Source organism: Anolis carolinensis, chromosome 3, assembly GCF_035594765.1.
Source record: "Anolis carolinensis isolate JA03-04 chromosome 3, rAnoCar3.1.pri, whole genome shotgun sequence".
Lineage (NCBI taxonomy): Eukaryota > Metazoa > Chordata > Lepidosauria > Squamata > Dactyloidae > Anolis > Anolis carolinensis.
Window position 1 is genome coordinate 232,230,602 of NC_085843.1, and position 20,751 is coordinate 232,251,352.

General features: G+C 40.3%; 1 long non-coding RNA gene across 1 annotated transcript in view; it reads left to right on the forward strand.

The window, feature by feature from the left end:
- Window positions 1-9,365, forward strand: part of LOC134297792 (uncharacterized) — a 35,791-nt gene extending 26,426 nt beyond the window's left edge. Inside the window, exons 2-3 of the long non-coding RNA XR_010004663.1 lie at window positions 173-303; window positions 7,018-9,365. This is a non-coding gene — a long non-coding RNA (uncharacterized LOC134297792). The remainder of the gene's footprint in view (window positions 1-172; window positions 304-7,017) is intronic.
- Window positions 9,366-20,751: the final 11,386 nt, after the last annotated feature.

Below are 20,751 nucleotides of genomic sequence, written 5' to 3' on the forward strand. Positions count from 1 at the left end.
TTGAGTTAGTGTGCAGTGCCTTTCATGTTTGTTCCTTGATTTGTGTCTGGGCAATGCTGCGTTTGGTGGTCTCTATGTTGACTCGTCCACTGCTGCATGGTATATGGTAGACTCCTGCAGAGGTGAGAGGATTTGTGGCTGGCCAGGTGACTCCCTTTCTCTTTCATTTCAGGCGGACAAACCTTTCCTCCTCTTTTTTCTTCCGCCTCAGAAAAAGCAGCCGGGATCCAGATCAGAAATGACAACGACCTCTTTGGAGTCTCTCAGAAACCGGTTCAGAAAACATGGTGGATTAGAGAGCAGGTAAGGAAACTCGCGGGGAAGTTCCACGGGTGTGTGGTTCCATAGCATTGAGCCATGACATTTAAAGCGGCGTAGAACCGCATTCAGTCTATAGTTTAGATGCACCTCAAGTTTTTTCTCCAGATCCAGAAGTTAGGAGTAACAAGTGAAGCACCTTAGAAAGTTCCTGGCAAAACCTGGGCAGAGGAGAGGGGAAACTTAAAATACTATTTAGAAGGACAGGGTGGATTATCCAGTTTAGTTTTTACACTTCCATACTTTTAAAAATGCCTTTCAACTAAACGAGTAGCTTCCAAGTTTTCTCCAACCAGGGCCTGATATTATGTAAGCGTTTTAAATCCTCAACTTTTATTCAAGTTTACTTCTTCTTTCTTGTAAAACTTAGGCCAGATCTACACTGCCATATACTTAATGCAATTCGAACTGCACGGAACTGCATTATATGGGTCTGCTCTGAACAAACTACATTATATGGTAGCGTGGATCCAGCCTTATTAAAACTATATTTTTGCATCCTAACATGTCGGTAGTAAGCAGGCTAATAGGCGACCCGTTCCTATATATTTTTTATCCCGAAATAAGTTCATGTACATAATGGTGTACGCAATATTAGCACTGTTTTTGCCCCCTCCAAGAAATGGGCTAAAAAATTGAAGTCAACGCCTTTCTCGAAGGAAAAAAAAATACTAAAATGAAGGCGAGTTATTCTGCATTGTTCCCCTTTAAAAAGAAATTTCAACCACTCCTTTGCAACATGTTTTCTCCTAAATTCGCAGACAGAATCAATGCGGTTTACATACTTAGTAATGGGTCTACATTGCTATATAATGCACTTTGAATTGAATGCATTATAGTGTAGAGCCATATAATGTCATCTGAACTGCATTGAGCTGTAGTATATAGGTCTACTCTGACCATATCATGCAGTTCAGACTGCATTGTTTGGCCTTGTAGCTCCAGCCCCAGTTTCAGATTGGAGATGGGATTACTAGAAACCGCACAAATATTGGGTTGTTGTGACTTTTCCGGGCTTTCAGAAGCATTCCCTCCTGATTTTTCTCCCACATCTGTGTCAGGCGTCGTCAGAGGTTGTGAGGTCTGTTGGAAATTAGGCAAGTGGGCTTTATATCTCTGTGGATGTTGCTTATTGACTTCAGAGTCCGCATCTGATAAAGAAGGCTTTAAGTCCTCCAAAGTTTCTGCCATAATAACGATATTAGACTCCGGGTGGTTCTACACTGCCATATAATGCAGTTTGAACTATATATTATGTGTCAGTTAAAAATATTATAATGCAGTTCAAACTGCATTATATCGTTCTATACTGGCCCTATAATGCACTCCTAACCGCAGGATATGGCAGCTTTTAAAGATTCTTGTTATTTTTCCTATACAGTTTACATTTTAGCATCTTTTCTCTTTAATACTCCTGCTGAACATCTGTGTATCCCTTTCAGGGCCCTTCCACACAACCATATAACCCAGAATATCGGCAGATAATCCCACAATGTCTGCTTGAACTGGGTTATCTAAATCCACACTGCCATATAATCCAGATAATCCAAAGCAGATAATGTGGGATTTTATTCAGTTGTGTGGAAGGGAACTCAGGCTTCAAAAATGCCCCCTTCTCGCTATCCCTCCAGATATTGTGGACTACATTTCCCATCAGTCTCGCCGGTGGGACTAATACTACAGTAATAAGAGTTGATGTCCAAAACAAATACTAGCTTTGGGAAACAGCATTACAGAAAAGGGAGAGCTAGAGGCGGAGAAGATTATTTAGGGCCATTGAGTTCACAGCAAAGGCCATTTACCCCAGGAGATTTCCTGATTCTTTTGCCTCTTAACATGTTATATTTCTTATTGCTATGATAATAATCTGCCGCTCCACCCCGTCGCCGGTTAATATGCGTTTTATCCTAATCGTTACATACCGACTTGCTTTTGTTAATGATTCCAACGCTAGATATATCAAACTCCAGTCTTAAGACTAGAGTACAAAATGTAGTGTTGTTTAGGGTCTCCTAAACAAAGACAGGCTGATGGAAGAATGTCTTCAGGACAGTCTAGAATATATTCTTATTACTATTAATAATAATCATTATTATTTCTTACCCACCGCTTTGCATGGATCAAGGCAGGGAACAGCAATGTACTAAATATATATAATTATTAATATAAATAATAATAATAATTTATTTCTTATTCACCTCTTTACATAGATTAAGACAAGGACCAGCAATCTACTAAAATATATTATTATTATTATTATTATTATTATTACAGTATTTATTTCTTATCCACCTCTTTCCATGGATCAAAGCAGGAGACAGCAATGTATTAAAATATATGATTATTATTGTGATTATTATTATTATTATTATTATTATTAATTCATTTCTTATCCACCTCTTTCCATGGATCAAGCCAGGGAACAGCAATGTACTAAATATGTGATTATTAATATTAATATCAATATTATTTATTTCTTATCCACCTCTTTCCATGGATTAAGGCAGGGGGCAGCAATGTACTAAAATATATTATTATTATTATTATTATTATTATTATTAATAATAATAATAATAATAATATATTTCTTATCCACCTTTTTCCATGGATCAAGGCAGGGAGCAGTAATGCACTAAAAGTTATTATTACTATTACTATTACTATTATTATTACCCACCTCTCCCCATTGATGACAGTAGAGAACGATAACATACTGTATTATACTATAATAGTAACTCTCAAGCAAGTGGAAAGGTGGGTAATCCCCCCCAACCCCACGAATATTAAAATTTGGTCATATCGGGTATTTGTGCCAAATTTAGTCCAGATTCATATGTGGTCTCTGGATGCAGGTGAACTACATCTCCCCTAAATCACTGTCAGTTCCTCCCAAACCCTGTCATTCGTGGGGGTCTCAGTGGTCTGTGGAAGTCAGAGCTGAATGGTTGAAGATACTGCAAATCCCATCACCCATGCTCCCTAGGATGATGTCCATGCTCTCCCAAACATATTGTTTTTTAATCACTATGCTTTAATTATGATCAGTTTGTAACAATGAAAATGCATCCTGTATATCAAATATTTACATGATTATTCATAACAGTAGCAAAATTACAGAAGCAACAAAAATAATTTTATGGTTTGGGGTCACCACAACATCAGGAACGGTATTAAGGAAGGTTGAGACCCACTGGTCTAAACGATTACCTATTATGCTAAAATACACTGGATCGAAGATTGGATCTACCCTGACCATTTAATGCATTATGTGGGTCTGCACTGACCATATAATGCAGTTGAAACTGCATGATTTGGCAATGTAGATCCAGCCCTGGACAACTGGATGAAAGTCACTCCATCAAATTAAATTATCCAACTCTTTAAAAGTCCTAAAACCGGATTCGTTTTTCCCAGTGGGTTTCCGAAAGCAAACAATTCTGTAACCGTTCAGTTTAGAAAAGTTATGAGTGAAATCCAAGGATATCTTGACCACGTTTCAGTAACAGCTGCGTTGAAACGAAGGAGATTGTAATCTACGAGGGAATTATGCTTACTTTATGTATGTGTGATGTTTTTATTTTTATCCCTCCTTTCTTCCAATATAAGGATTCAATAAACAATAAACGTGACACAATGCAAGTGAAAACAATGTAAATGCATAAAATATGTATATATACTTTTTAAATCCAGCTCTTTGACTCCTTAATTCATTACACATAACAATATCACAATAACACCCATGATACACACAGTATATTAATTGAGAACACAAAAATGCTGGACCACTCTAACAACCACTATGTCAGACGACACAGAGAAGTCACTTAAATCCACAAGCATATGGACAATTTCAACAGAAAGGAAGAAACCATAAAAACGAACAAAATCAGACTACCAGTATTTAAAAGAACTCTAAAATCAGGACAATAAACAAAGAACAACACTTTGAAAACAGGAGAATTCCAGGCATGAAATAACCAGGGCCAGCTAACACCTCCCAACAAAGGATTCCCCCAGGCAGGAAGCACCAGGCTTTGAACCTGCAAGGCATTTCAATGCTAATCAAGATGATTAATTGCGACATTCATACTTGCCTCCTTTCTTCCATCCTGGACCTTTCACAGCTATATAAACCTCACTTGCTCAGTTTCCAACAAACCTCACAACCTCTGTGGATGCCTGCCACAGATGTGGATGAAAGGTCAGGAAAGAATGCTTCTGGGACATGGCCATACAGCCTGGAAAACTCACAGCAACCTAATCATACTTTATATGTTTGTATGCATTTATTTTTATCTTGCCTTTCTTCCGACATAGGGATTCAATAAGCAATAATAATGACACAATGCAAGTGAAAACAATGTAAATGCATAAAATATACATTTTTTGAAAAAACCCAGCTCTTTGTCTCCCTACACCATTAAGTATAATAATATCACAATACCACCCATGATAATGAATACACATTGAAATCCCAAAAGATTAAAAAGAGAGAAATACAGAAGCAATAACGACAGAGGATCCTTGTTACAGGGAAATGCTGCATCTACACTGCAAAATTAATGCCCTTTGACACTACTTAAATTGCTAGGGTTCAATCTGGGAGTTGTAGCTAGGTGAGGCAGCAGCTCTCTTTAGCAGAGAAAGATAAAGGCCTTGTAAATCTTCAACTCTCAGGATTCCCTAGCATTGAGCCATGGCAGGTAAAGACAAACTGGATTCCTGCTACAGTGTAGATGCACTCTTAGAAAGAATTGAAATCTCCTTAAAGTCTTAATCGATGAGAATGGTATCCTTAGAGGAAAAACATGCTGTGATTTTCCCAACACTGGATTACACTTCCAGAAATTACAAGAGAAATATTCATCCAACTCAAGCTGTTTGTGGAGAGCAAAATAGACCTACCCAGTAAAGTCTACTTTAGAAGAAGATCCAAGTGAATTCAATAGCCCTTATGCCTAACCAGACAAATGTAGCGGCTGCAGCCAAAATGTTGTTTCCTCTCTTGGAAATGGAGAATAGATCACAGCAAAAGAACGTTTCTTCCCGTTGTACGGTAACACAAACGACGTTACTTGGTGGCGGCCATCTCCCAATAATACCCCCAACTCTTTCAAGCGACAGCTGCGGGCTCTGGACTGTAATGCAAGCCAATAATGTTTGGCGGTGTTTTGAAGTCTGTTTACATGTTGGGGCTCGCTCATTTCTCTTTGTAGTTTAACATCTTGATTATATTTGCAAATCCTGTCCTGAGCTTTGTCGAAGACTTTCTTGGACGGAATCACTGGGTTTCTGTGAGTTCTCCTGGCTGTATGGCCATGTTCAAGAAACATTCTCTCTTGACTTTTCACCCACATCTATGGCAGGCATCCTCAGAGGTTGTGAGGTTTGTTGGAAACTGGGCAAGTGGGGTTTTTATATATCTGTGGAATGTCCAGGGTGGGAAAAAGAACTCTTGTCCTTTGGACGCAAAATGTTGTAACTGATCACCTTGAGGAGCATTGAATAGCCTTGCAGTTTCAAAGCTTGGCTACTTCCTTCCCCGGGGGAATCCTTTGTTTGGAGGTGATTAGCTGGTCCTGATTGTTTCTTGTCTGGAATTTTCCTGTTTTGAATGTTGTTCTTTGTTAACTGTCCTGAAATTAGAGGGTTTAAAAAAAATACTGGTGGCCAGATTTTGTTCATTTTCATGGTTTGTCCTTTCTGTTGAAATTCTCCACATGCAACAAAGGATTCTCCCAGGCAGGAAGCAGCCAGGCTTTGAAGCAGCAAGGCTATTTAATGCTTTATTTATTTCGTATCAAAAGCATTGCATAAATTAGTATAAAACTGATAAAAATCGAAGGAGCACAAGCGGATAAATATATTTTGACCAAAAATGGGCAATAGCGACCACATTTATTCAATGCTAATCAAGGTGACCAACAGCATTCAAATAACAGAGGAATTCCAGAAAAGCAACAATCAGGGCCAACTATCAACAAAGGATTCCCCTAGGCAGTAAGCAGCCAGACCTTGAAGCTGAAAGGCTATTCAATGCTGACCAAGGCCAATTGTAACATTCACACTTGCCTCCAACAGACAAGCTTCCCAGGATTCCCTAGCATTGAGCCAAGAGTTCTTTCTCCCACCCTGGACATTCCACAAATATATAAAAACCCCACTTGCCCAGTTTCCAACAAACCTCACAACCTCTGAGAATGCCTGCCATAGATGTGGGTGAAATGTCGGGAAGGAATGTTTCTGGAACATGGCCATACAGCCCAGAAAGCTCACAACAATCCTATCCTGAGCATTTTTATTGGGGGGGGGGGGGGGGGGTTGTGTGTGTGTGTGTGTGTATGTGTGTGTGTAGGATTTCAATACACATCTTAGTAATTTCAATGCACATCCGTATACGTTTCAATATAAGTTATCCGTGTACATTTTAACCATGTTGTACTCTGCCTTGAGGAGAAATAATAATAATAATAATAATAATAATAATAATAATAATAATAATAATAATAATAATAATAATAATATTTCACTCAGATTTAGTCCAATTTAGAGGACTAAACCAATGGCATGGAAGTTCAGTGTGAATAAATGATGCCCCCTGGATTTTAATGGGTCTTCTCAAAGTGTGGACTGTTGTGACGTACATTCTCATTTATGTGGTCCTTGAGGCAGATTTTCAATATTTTTATTTTATTTTAGATCGACGTTGAAGGAAAGGATGCCTCAAAATACAGAGGAGAACAATATGTTTGGACTACCACCCCTGTGGACTCAAAACCTCTCTCGGTCTCGGTGGAAGGAAAAGGCAACCCCCCTTTGAAGAAATACTGCCAAAGTTTGAGGCGCCATAGGTCAGAAACTACTTAAGGCATACAACAAGGGCTTCTATTCTGGGTTGCTGTGAGTTTTCCGGGCTGTATGGCCATGTTCCAGAAGCATTCTCTCCTGGCGTTTCTATGGCAGGCATCCTCAGAGGTTTGAAGTCTATTGGAAACTGGGTAGATGAGTTTTATATATCTGTGGAAGGTCTAGAGTGGAAGAAAGAACTCTGCCTGTTGAACGCAAGTGCAAATGTTGCAATTAATCACCTTGATAAGCATTAAAAAGCCTTGCAGCTTTTTGATGTCTAGCTGATTACTGCTCGGGAATCCTTTGTTGGGAGGTATTAGCTTGCCCTGATTGTTTCATGTCTGGAATTCCTCTGTTTCAGAGTGTTGTTCTTTATTTACTGCCCTGATTTTAGAGTTTTTTTTAAAATACTAGTAGCCAGATTTTGTTCATTTTCATGGTTTTCTCCTTTCTGTTGAAATTGTCCACATGCTTGTGGATTTTAATGGCTCCTCTGTGCAGTCTGTGAGCAATTTCAACAGCAAGGGGAAAAAAAACATCAAATTGAACAAAATCTGGCTACCTGTATTTAAAGAACTCTAAAATCAGGACAGTAAATAAAGAACAATGTTCAGAAAACAGGAATTCCAAACATGAAACAATCAGGGCCAGCTAACACCTCCCAACAAAGGATTCCCCCAGGCAGGAATCAGCCAGGGTTTTAAGCTGCAAGGCTTTTCAATGCTAATCAAGTTGATTAATTGCAATATTCACAACATATAAAGAGTTATTTCTCCCATCCTGGACCTTTCATAGATATACAAACCCCACTTGCCTAGTTTCCAACAAACCTCACAACCCCTGAGGATGCCTGTTATACATGTGGGCGAAACGTCAGGAGAGAATGCTTCTGGAACATGGCCATACAGCTCGGAAAACTCACAGCAACCAAAAACTGCATAAATTCCACACTGTTGATTTATCCTATTTCAAGACAACCTCCCACTGTCCAAGGAGCTCCGAATAGAAATCTTCACTTCTCTCCAGCCTCTGTCGGGCATAGATTTTGGTCATCTCACTTTCCAAACACCATATTAAACACCCAATCTTTTTACATTACATTATATATTCACAAAAGGTATGTTATTTATGAAATTGAGGGGTAGTCTAGACAACCCTGTCGATGTAAGCGAGAATACTTTGAAAACATGGGGATTTCTTATCACTTGAAAGAAAATCGACTCTCGAGGAATACTGATACATTTCTAGGGAAGCCAGATGTGAGGAGCGGTGTAAAAGCAAACCGGGGGGGTGGGGGGTGGGGGACTTTTTGAGATTGAAGCACACAGAATTTCCAGTCTTCTTGTGGATTCTGAGAGATGTAGTCCAAAACGAGGTCTGTCAAGGAAGACATGAACCTCACTTTTGCTTGGGACAGTATTTTCTGTGTCATTTGAAGACTTCCCACCAATCTTTCAGATTCTTCTTGGGGAGAGGAAGTGAGGTTTTTGTCTTCAATCTGGTTACAGGAAGTCCCCAAGTTACGAGCAAGATAGGTTCTGGGTTGCTGTCAGTTTTCCGGGCTGTATGGCCATGTTCCAGAAGCATTCTTTCCTGATGTTTCGCCTGCTTCTATGGCAGGTATCCTCAGAGGTTGTGAGGTATGTTGGAAACGATGCAAGTGGGGTTTATATATCTGTGGAAGATCCAGGGTGGGAGAAAGAACTCTTGTCTGTCTGTTGTGAATGTTTCAATTGGCCACCTTGATTACCATTGAATAGCCTTTCAGTTTCAAGATCTGGCTGTCTACTGCCTGGGGAGTCCTTTGTTGCAAAGTGTTAGCTGGCCCTGATAATTCATGTCTGGAATTACTCTGTTTTCTGAGTGTTGTTCTTTATTTACTGTCCTGATTTTAGAGTTTTTTAAAATACTGGTTGCCAGATTTTTTTCATTTTCATGGTTTTCTCCTTTCTGTTGAAATTGCCCACATGCTTTTGGATTTCCATGGCTTTTCTATGTAGTCTGACATGGTGGTTGTTGGAGTGGTCCAGCATTTCTGTCTTCTGTGTCCAAGTTGGTTCATCAAGTGCAGACTAATCCAACCGGCGAAGTCTGCCAAAGCAGAGCACTTTATGAACCAACCTGGAGACAGGATATTATCTGAGAACACAGAAATGCTGGACCACTCTAACAACCACTATGTCAGACTACACAGAGAAGTCACTGAAATACACAAGCATATGGATAATTTCAACAGAAAGGAGGAAATCATGAAATTGAACAAAAACTAGCTACCAGTATTTAAAAAAAACCTCTAAAATCATGACAGGAAAAAAAGAACACCACACAGAAGACAGGAGAATTCCAGACATGAATCAGGCCCAGCTAACACCTCCCAACAAAAGATTTCATATGACACGGTAGATAGGGCCTAGAATATGAATTGTAATATTATACTGTATTAATTTTAATAGTAAGGCAGTAAGCAGCCAGACCTTGAAACTGAAAGGCTATTCAGTGCTAATCAAGGTGGTCAATTGAAGCATTCACACCTGCCTCCAACAGACAAAAGTTCTTTCTCCCACCCTGAACACTCCACAGGCATCTAAACCCCATTTGCCTGCTTTCCAACAGACCTCACCACCTCTGAGGATGCCTGCTATAGAAGCAGGTGAAACGTCAGTAGGGAATGCTTCTGGAACATGGCCATACAGCCTGGGAAAACTCACAGCAACCCGGTGATTCTGGCCATGAAAGCCTTAGATAACACGAGATAGGTTATGTGGGTTAGTTCTCAAGTTGAATTTATATATAAGTTAGAACAGGTACATTTTATAGCTTTGGATAGCACAGGGGCACCCTTGTGGTGTTTATTTTGCTGTCTGTGCCCCTTCAGAAGATTTCACCTCACTTTCTGTCCTTGTGATCATTAGATTTCAAAAACTTGGCTTGTTGTGGAAACAAGGCTTGGTGAGAAAGCTTTAGCTGAGACACCTTTTCCCCATGATACCTCTTTCAGGAGTGAGTTTCCCTTCCTAGGGGTAGATTTCTCTCACTTCCTGTTGTCTTAGCCCCGTTGTTAACTGTGAGTCCGTTGTAAGCCTGATGTTTGTAACTCGGGGATTGCCTGTATTCAGATATAGATCGAAATGCAAAACGAGCCTTTCATTTCGGAGACCTTTAATATCTGCTTCCTTCGGCGACTGCGAGGACCCGTGAATAATTTATTCCGAGTGCCAAATGCAACTAGCATTTCTGGAAGAAATTAAAGAGTTCGGTGTATGTTATGCTCTGATTTTTATTCATTTTCTTTTGTTTTAGGGAGCCGGAAGATGTGTTAGAAATCAATGGAAACTTAATAAGTAGGGTGCAGGGCGTGGGGGTGGGAAATCAAAGAAATAATCCAGCCCAGCCTTCTTATAATAAAACAGCTGGCGTTAATAATTCAGAACTCCCAAATAAACAAATCATTGGATTAGAGCGCGAGATGAGAATTGATGCATTTCAGTGGCAATCCGGACAGACAGGGCAATAATATTTTATTTCACCTTCCAATAAATTATCCCCGGCAAAAGTTCTCTCTCCAAGTAGCTCTTCATCGCGCTCGGCTGAAGGTGAAGGAACTCCCTCCCTCCCTTTCCCCGTTAATTTTCTTTTTGCAGTTCTAACAACTCTGCTGATGAAATTAATGAAAAAAGTAATATTTTTCTTGCCTGCTGAAATAAAGGCAAGATGGTGGAAATGGAATTAACTGTCAACATTTGCTCCAGGTTTAATAATGAAAAAAGAAAACTTTGTGGATTCTCATGCCAAGAACAAGCCCAGGTTTGGTCCTTCCAGTTCTTCGGTTCCTTTTGATTTGTCTTTCTCCCCCTTAACACCTAATGTGTTTTTGAAGCTAAGGGTATTGCTGTTGTTCTGCAGATATTTCCAATTAATGTTCCCAAACCTAACTGCAGAAATATTATAGCCAATACAACAATTAAATACACAATTAAAGCCCTGGCAGACCGTGCAAAATGAATCTGCGAACCTCACCTCCTCCAAGGTAAACTGAACCACCTAAACTGGGCTCTACAGGCCAATGGATACTCCACCACAGACACTAGAAGAGCTGCAAGGCCAAGAACAAGCAATGAGAGTAAAGACAAAGGTCCACCCAGAGGAAAAGTGTTATTTGTTGGGTGTCATCCTGGACTCCACAAGTCTCCAATCCCCAATGAGTAGCTAGACTAAGAAAACTGGATTAGAATGAGGCATTCCTTTCTCTATTCCCATGCATGCCTTCCTAGAAGAGGCCTTTCTTGTCTCTACTCTTCCTGTTTGTTTACTATCTTCTCCCCCATTTGAAGATGTAGCAATTCTATCTGTTTAAGGTATAAGGTAATTTCCTCTCTATTGGTATTTTGATTGTCCCTAGGCTTTGACTACATGGTCAGCCTCCATTACCTTCTTCTGCTTTTTGACTCCTCCTGTGAGGACGGATCTTGTCATTCCCCAGGCAAGATGTAACTGCATGGAGATTTTCTTGATATTTTTACCTTTCTTAGAAGATAGCTTAGTGAGCTAGTTAGCTCCAAGAACCTTTTCTATCTAGAATGGATTTCTTTTTACCACAACAAATATTTTGAACCTATAATTGTGACCAGGGCCAGCCCTAGGTACTTTTAAGTGTAAGCAAACAGAATTTTGGTGCCCTCCCCCCCAAACCAATCACTGAAAAATAAAAGTGCTGGATAAGCGAAAATGTTGGATAATAAGGAGAGATTAAGGAAAAAGCCTATTAAACATCAAATTACATTATGATTTTACAAATTAAGCACCAAAACATATGTTTTACAACAAATCAACAGAAAAAGCAGTTAAATACATGGTAATGTTATGTAGGAATTACTATATTTGCGAATTTAGCACCAAACATTGAACTGGGATATAGGGCATTGTGGACTCGGATAACCCAGTTCAAAGCAGATATTGTGGGTTATTCTGCTTTGATATTCTGGGTTATATGACTGTGTGGAAAAGCCCTGAGGTCCTTCCACACAGCCATATAACCCAGATATCAAGGCAGATAATCCACAAGTATGTTTCAGTCTACTTGGAATACATGCAGCATGTTTAAGAACCGGTCCAATAGTCCAGAAGAGCCTTGACTCCCCATATGACCATCATCCCACTTTCTTTGCTAGTTGAACCCAGTATGCTTTATTATGCCAGTTGTTTGCCTTAGATCAAGCATGAGGCAAACTTCGGCCCTCCAGGTGTTTGGACTGCAACTCCCACAATTCCTAACAGCCGGTAGGCTGTTTGCCCCATGCCTGCCATAGATAGTTGAGCAAATAGTTTTCATGGTTGCCCCTCGCTGTTAGGAATTGTGGGAGTTGAAGTCTAAAACAACCGGAGGGAAGAAGTTTGCCTATGCCTGTTGTAAAGTAAACAAATGCAGCACTTTTAACTACCATGACTCAATGCTATAAAATCCTGGGAGTTTCAGAAAGTCTTCGGGGCCTGGTGACTCCCTCCCTCAAGCCCAGGTATCTGAAGCAACCAATCAGGAGGCCGCACCTCAGCCCTCCCCGGGAGCGCTCGGAGAGCTCCTTCAACCCCCTCCTGAACACTCTGCCCGCCCCGAGTCCCGGCTTATGGCACTGAGGAGTCTGGAGAGGACTTAGGGCTGCTGCAGGAAGTGCCACAGGTCAAAGGGGCTGACCGCCTTGGCGGCTCCATATGTACCCCGTCGCCCTGGCCCCCACATTCCAAGCCGCTGGCCTCCATTCCTCACCAGTGCTGGGAGCAAGCTGCACCCCGCCAGCCCCGAACTTGAGTGGCCTCCTCCTCAGGCCACGCCCCCAGGGAGGAGACTTCAACTCCCAACAGCCTCACTGCTTTGGCTGATGCTCGGGGTTGGTGGGAACTGAAATCCAAATCACCTGGGTCACCACCGAAGCTTGGGAAGCACTTGAAGGAAGTGACTCTGCATCTCTGCTTTAAAGTGAAGGCACCTTGGTGCCACTTTTAACTGCCATGGTGGCCTGGCTGCCACTGAGGCCAGGCCAGGCCGCGGCCGCGGAGGCAGGAATGCCACGCTTGGGTGGAGGTGCCTCAACGGCACTCCCTAGAGGATGGCACCTTCAGAAACCACATACTTCGCCTAATGGTTGAGCCGGCCCTGATTGTGACTCTGAAATCCTTTGCCATCCTAAGGAACAGAAGCTTATCCCAGCTTCTGATGTTTGTGAAGTGTACTTCTAGCACACTGCTATATTTCAAGTGGAATCACCTCAAGAGAGGGTTATTTTTGAGTCTAACTGCTCAGAGATTCCTACCATACATTAAGGGAACCACTGATTGCATAGGGAAGCAGATGAATAAACACAACCTACAAACTATCTACAGACCCACCAAGAAAATCCAACAAATGCTTCCTTCAGCAAAGGACAAGATGGATCCTCTCACCTCTGCAGGAGTCTACTGTATACCATGCAGCTGTGGACATGTCTACATAGGGACCACCAAACGCAGCATTGCCCAAACACAAATCAAGGAACATGAAAGGCACTGCACACTAACTCAACCAGAGAAGTCAGCCATTGCAGAGCACTTGGTGAACCAACCTGGACACAGCATATTATTGGAGAACACAGAAATGCTGGACAACTCTAACAACCACCATGTCAGACTACATAGAGAAGCCATTGAAAACCACAGGCATGTGGACAATTTCATCAGAAAGGAAAAAAATCATGAATATTAACAAAATATGGCTACCAGTATTAAAAAACTCTAAAATCAGGACAGTAAATAAAGAACAACACTCAGAAAACAGGGGAATTCCAGACAGGGCCAGCTAACACCTCCCAACAAAGGATTCCCCCAGCAGAAAACAGACAGGCTTTGAAGTTGCCAGGCTTTTCAAAGCTAATCAAACTGGCCAGTTGCAACATTCATACTTGCCTCAAATAGACAATAATTCTTTCTCCCATCCTGGACATTCCACAGATATATAAACCCCACTTGCCTAGATTCCAGCAAACCTCACAATCTCTGAGGATACCTGCCATAGATGTGGACACAATGCCAGGAGAGAATGCTTCTGGAATATGGCCATACAGCCCAGAAAACTCACAGCAACCCAACAATAATAATTATCTGGAAGTGCACAGAGGGTTGTTTATTTGGGAAGTATTTGGAGCAAAATGGTTGAATCTTATGGCTTTGTTCCAATCAGAGGAAACTAATTGAATCAGTAATCCACATGTAAGCAAATCCCACTGACTCAATGTAGTTGGGAATTGCAATAGGTTGCAGGTTAGAATCTACTTTAACAAAATAGGGATAGATTGGGATTAAGTTGGTCATGTGTTAATAATGCTGAATGAAATATGTTGCTAGTATTTTGGAAAAATGTATCTTATGGTAAAGGCCCCTGGACACATGGATAATGAAAAGCCCAGTGGTAAGTATGAGCACAGAAATAAAATAAAAGGCAAAACACTGATCATTTTGATTGTCATTCATATATTTACCATCTGAAAGTTTCTCCTCTGAAAAAAAGAGAGAGACAAGAAGAGAAAGCTCCAGTCTACACTGCCATATTATGCAATTATATGGGCAGTGTAGACCAGGCATGGGCAAACTTCGGCCCTCCAGGTGTTTTGGACTTCAGCTCCCACAATTCTTAACACCCAATTAGGAATTTCTAACAGATGGTCCGCAAGACAGGGTGAGCTCCCGAATGTCAGCTCTAGTTTGTGGGGACATGAGAGAAGCCTCCCAGCAGGATGGTAACACATTTGAGTATCCCTTTGGTAACGTCTCTGTAGACAGCCAACTCTCTCACACCAGAAGGAACTTGCAGTATATTCTCAAGTCGCTTCTGCCACAATTTTAAAAAGCTTGGCTGCTTCCTGCCTGGGGGAATCTTTTGTTGGGAAGTGTTAGCTGACCCTGACTGTTTCATGTCTGGAATTCCCCTATTTTCAGAGTGCTGTTTTTTATTTACTGTCCTGATTTTAGAGTTTTTTAAATACTGATAGTCAGATTTTGTTCATTTTCATGGTTTCCTCCTTTCTGTTGAAATCGTCCACATGCTTGTAAGTGTTTTTAGCTTCTCACTATTCTAACAATGGGAAAGATAAAAATGACCCACTTCTAAAGTATGCAACTGGAATGAAATAAAAACATGGTAGAGGATAATCAGGAGTAGGGTTTTATGCTGAAAGGCTGAGAATACTCTGGAGAAAGGGGTCAAATTCCTGGGTTCAAAATACTTTGATCTGAGCACATACCTACACCAGGCTCTGGATGTTAGATTTCAGGATTCTAACAAACCCCCTCGTTTTTATAGTCCACACCACTGCTTTGGCTTGCCTTAGAAAATACAAAGACTCATAATTCAAGCTGGTTCATATATTTAATGAAAAACTATAGAAAGTTTAACAGCTCATAATTACCATAATAAAATAAATGGAAAGGTGTAACTATGGGCATGTGTCCACATTGTCCATTCATCCCGAGCCATTCAAATAATGTGACTTGATGACTTTGAAATGTAAACCCTTTCACTCGTCTAAGCCATTAAAAGGAAGGGCAATTATTTCTTACATAAACCAAATGAAGACATTTAATCAACTGGAAGGCAAGCTCTTTTCTAGCCCTAAACCTATTCAGTACATATGAACAAAATACAGTTCTTAGGATCTAGAATTTCATTTTTTTTAAAGCAACTGGGTATACTTTAAATTAATATTAGAAATAATGGTATCACATTTTCCCCCTTTATACAATACCTACTTTTTAACTGTATGCTCAGAAACACTTTTACAACAATTAATTTGTTGAAATCTCTAGATATGTCTACATAGGAACTAATAGAAGTTTATCTCAATGTACAGTACACAAAGCAGACAAATTTATAAATTACTGTGTTTCTTTCTACCCTTACCTTAAGTCATTATGCAGGGGTTTAAATACATAAAAAGCCAGAACACATTTCTAGGCATTCAGAAGGGGCTCTAGTTTCCTCCTCTAAAAATCTTAAGGGAAAGTTAACCTCTTCTCCCTCCTTTGATGCACTTACTCCCTTAAAGGAAAATACAGCTGTTGCTAATCTCCTCTGGAAGCCCTGAGCCCATTGTTATTTACTTTAGACACAGATAATGTTGACAGGGATTTGGAGTTAAGAAGGGCAGACAGATCAAGAATGCATGCAAATAGGTCTCCTTGCAGCTGCAGCCATCTCAGGAGGCTCCAAAGAAGGTCCAAAGGAGGCTCCAAAGAAGGCTCTTTCCAAGCAGGTGATGGATTAAAGTGATTCTTTCCCTCCAAGTGTTTACAGTTCAAGGCCATCATCCTAACTAATAGAAAGAGGTACAAACTTTATCGTTGTGAGTCTGACACTCATTTGCAAATTAATGTTTGAGACCAATTCCTTTCATGCAAGGGAGAAAGAACACTTCAGTCTAAGTCATTTCTTCCATTGGCTATTTGTTCAAAGCTTGGGAAAGTCACTATTTTGGACTGTACTTCCTTGAATCCTGAAGACATCATGGCTTCTTGGCTGGGGCAATCAGGAATTATCATCCAAAACAGGAATATTTTCAATTTTTACACCTCTGTGTAAAGGTGCATCTACAGTGTAGAATGAAAGAGGTTTGACATCACTTTAACTGCCATGATTCCATATTATGGAATCATGGGATTTGGAGCTGGGGCTGAAGATCTCGTAAAACTACAACTCTCTTATTTTATAGTACTGAGCCATCAGAGTTGAAGTGGTATGAAATTGCATTAATTCTATAATGTAGATGCCTCCTAAGAGAGCAGGACCATAATGGTTATATTGTACCATGTGGGAGTGATACTATAATAACTGGGCCTTAGAAGATGCATCCTTAATGATGAGATGGAACAGTTCAGATGGGAAAAGCCTTTACCTCTGTTTGTGTATTGTCTTTCCTTCTTAATTGCATAACTGGCATTTAATGTTTTCTGTATATGTGTTCTGTAATCCGCCCTGAGTCCGCTTGGGGAGATAGAATGGAATGTAAATAAAGTATATTATTATTATTATTATTATTATTATTATTATTATTATTATTATTATTATTATTATGAACCTATATCTAAATCTTAACATATTGGTGGCTTGGATCTGGAGCCACAGTTGTCTTGTACTTGGCAACAATAGGAGAAAGGTGGTGAGGGTGCAGCTTCTCTAGGGACCAAACTATTTGCTTCTTGAAAATATTGTAAATAATAATGAAATAAAGTGAACCATAGTTCACCCAACTGCTGTGTCTGTCTCCTTCCAAATGGATGGGCAAGGGACCAGTGCAGCATTGCATGTTGTAAAGATGCTATGACAAATGAGCAATGCTATTTTAGAGTTTATTTTATACATTAAACAAATCTTGGTATGCTACAGGGTTGTTTTATTTGCCTTTTAAATAGAGTAGGTCCACTGTGTTTTGGAAACGACACAAAATGTGCCAAAAAGCTATTTTGCAATTACAAATGCCTTTCCTCAAAACTGAATAAATACATAATAACAATCACATATTTTCTGTGATGCCATATGGTTTATTGCAATATAATCTGAAATCGTATTTATCACATAAGTATCCTAGCCTACTTCCAAAAATCTCAGTTCAGAAGCAAACATCAAAACATTTAAGGTGATTAAAATGTTAGCTTTGTAAAAACCTGAAGTCCTATGCACACTTTCTTCCCTACTGCATTCAAAGAGATTTACCGGTACCTTTGAATAAATGCCTCACAAGATAAAATGGCATGTCTTTGTCATCCCAATTGGACACTGTCTGTAGGCCAGTCGCTTGCAATGTTTAGCTATTTTAAAGCAACTAAAAGTAACTATTTATTTACTTTAGAGTTTTAAAAATTGCAGTCATTGTGGCAATTTTTTTAAAAAAGGAGCTCTATTAGATCCTCTGCTGCTTGTACTTTTTATATTGACATCTCATTATTTTCAAGATTTAGCTTTTTAGAAAAATGATATTATTGTGGCAAAATCATCATAGCATAGTGAGCTCAGTGTTGTGCTAGAACTCTTCCAGATAAAATGCTTGCCAAGGAAACAGTGTCATGGTTTGCAAAGGCATTGTACTGTGTGTGTTAACTGGAAAATGAAATGCATGAAGCCAATTGGCTGAGTCTGTAAAGACTTGGGGATTGATTTGATACTGCTTCTGCAAAACCAGTTTGGACAAGTTTTCAGTGCTGACTGAATACTGCTGGTGAAGAGAAGGGTACTCAGAGAGGCCTTGCTATTTTGAGGCCTGTTTGCTGCTGAGAAAAGAGAGAGAAGAACCAAGACTGTATTCTTCTCTGAAGCAGATTTGTAGACTGAGAAAGGACCATTTATGTCCATCAGAGGGACCATTGTAAATACTACTGTTTTTGATCTCTTGGAATCAGTAAAGTACCTGTATTTTTGTTCTGCAAACCTGAGTGGCATGTTATCATTCTGCAGGTGACTCTGGATCACGGGCAAACGTAACAGCTTCCATTTATCATCATCAGTCTGTAACAAACTGTTCATCATATGCCAATCAAATTGAAGTCACTTGTGTCCCAACTAAGATATCTATTAAATATTTATATAGAAATTCAGACATTCCAAAATCCAAAACCATACCAAACTCCTCTGGTCCCAAGCAGATGCTCAACCGTTACTGAAAAGTCATTTGCAGTTTGAAAGGAAAAGCGACACAGAATACAGAAGGGGATGCATTCTGGAATTGCAGCTCTGTCCAACCTATCTCAGCTATGCTCAGCAGCCTTTCTGTCACCTTTTCCCTTTTATTTTTCTCCTGTTCTCCCTCACTTGACAGAACAGATTAAGAAACGCCATCCCTTTACAGTAAGATAGACCTTTGTGGTTATTCTCTTTTGTATATGTCTGGCGTATTATTACTCCTTTCCTTTTAAGCAGTCCAGTAATGAGCATCCCTTGGCTGCTTGTCCTCCTTATATTGACATCTCATTACCTGCAGGATTTAGCTTTGACCTTAATTTGCACAGTTTTGCTCTCCCACTGGTATTTGTGTTTAACTCTCATACTTTTCTCATTTAATGGCAAGGGAGAAGATAAGCTGAAACAGAAGTTCTTGTCCTTCATAGGAGTGAGTGCCCTAATTCAAGAAAAATAATATCTATCCATGCCTCCTGGAGGATAACAAAGACAAATTAGAAAGTTTATCTGGCAGCAATCATTTTGATTCTGCTTCTGGGAACAGAAAATAGTACAGTGCCATTGTGTGCATAATAGATGTCAGCATGGCTGATGGTGTAGATTCACGAGATCAGTGAATCCACTCTGTGTTTCAGCCTGAATTTTGAAGGATCTGTCTAAGATGCCAAACCCATTTGGGGCATAGACATAACCTTGGATGATTCCTATAAAGTTCATACTACAACTGGGAGCAGACTCATCACTCCACATGGAGGTCACTAGCCTTCTCTGTGTAGTAGATGGAGGTGGAAAACCATAGAAAGCTAGGGTGATATATTATCACACTTAGGAGACTTTGGAAGGTCGCAGCCCCCATTACACATACTTTGTAAATAATAATATTTTTACCCCCAAATGTCTTCTAGGGAACATGGTAGCATTCTCATCATGTTTTGGCGATGAACAAAGCTATTTTAGGTCCAGATGAGGCCTTTTTCAACAACAGGAAGTGTGTCCCATTCACTCTTTGTTTCAGAAAAGGCCTTCCCTGGGCATCAATTGGCCCTAGGAACTGCCCCAAAACATTATAAAAACGCCCCCTAAAGGCATTTGAATTTAAATTGATTTTTTTTTTACTCCCAGGAGCATCCAAGCATGGTGGAAATCTTCCTCATCACCCCAGTGATAATTTCAAGTCATTGGGGGTAGGGTGTATATTCCCTTAGAGCAATGGTTTTCAACCTGTGGGTCCCCAGGTGTTTTTGGCCTACAACTCCTAGAAATCCCAGCCAGTTTACCATTTGTTAGGATTTCTGGGAGTTGAAGACCAAGACATCTGGGGACCCATAGGTTGAGAACCACTGCCTTAGAACTTTCCTGGCCACCCTTTGACCACCCCAGGTGTAGAGTTGTGTTCTGTTGGATTTTGGTGTGAGCATTCAGCCCAACCAAAAATGAAGGGCAAACTGTTCACAGAATTTCAGTTCAACACATCTCTTCCTTTCTCCTTTGATGGGGAAAGTCCACCCCATCCAGTGCCTAAATACTTCAGGACACCAGATCCTACATGTTCTTGGAAGCTAAGCAGGGTTAGCTCAGCTCTGGGTAGTATTTGGATAGGAAACTACCTATGAATTCCAGGTATTCTAATTTATCTAGGATCACTCAGAAGGTTACTATGGCTGTGCAGGGATTCTCCAGAGTCAATCTAACATTTAGGCCACTATACCATGTACATTCTCCATATCAACTAGCCTATATGGATTTCATGTAGGGAAAAATTATCTAATTTATCCCCGCCTATGGAACGCCCTCCCCATTGAAGTCAGGCAGGCTCCCTCCCTCCTATCCTTCCGTAGGAAGGTAAAAACTTGGTTGTGGGGCCAGGCTTTCGAATAAGAATCAGCAGCATT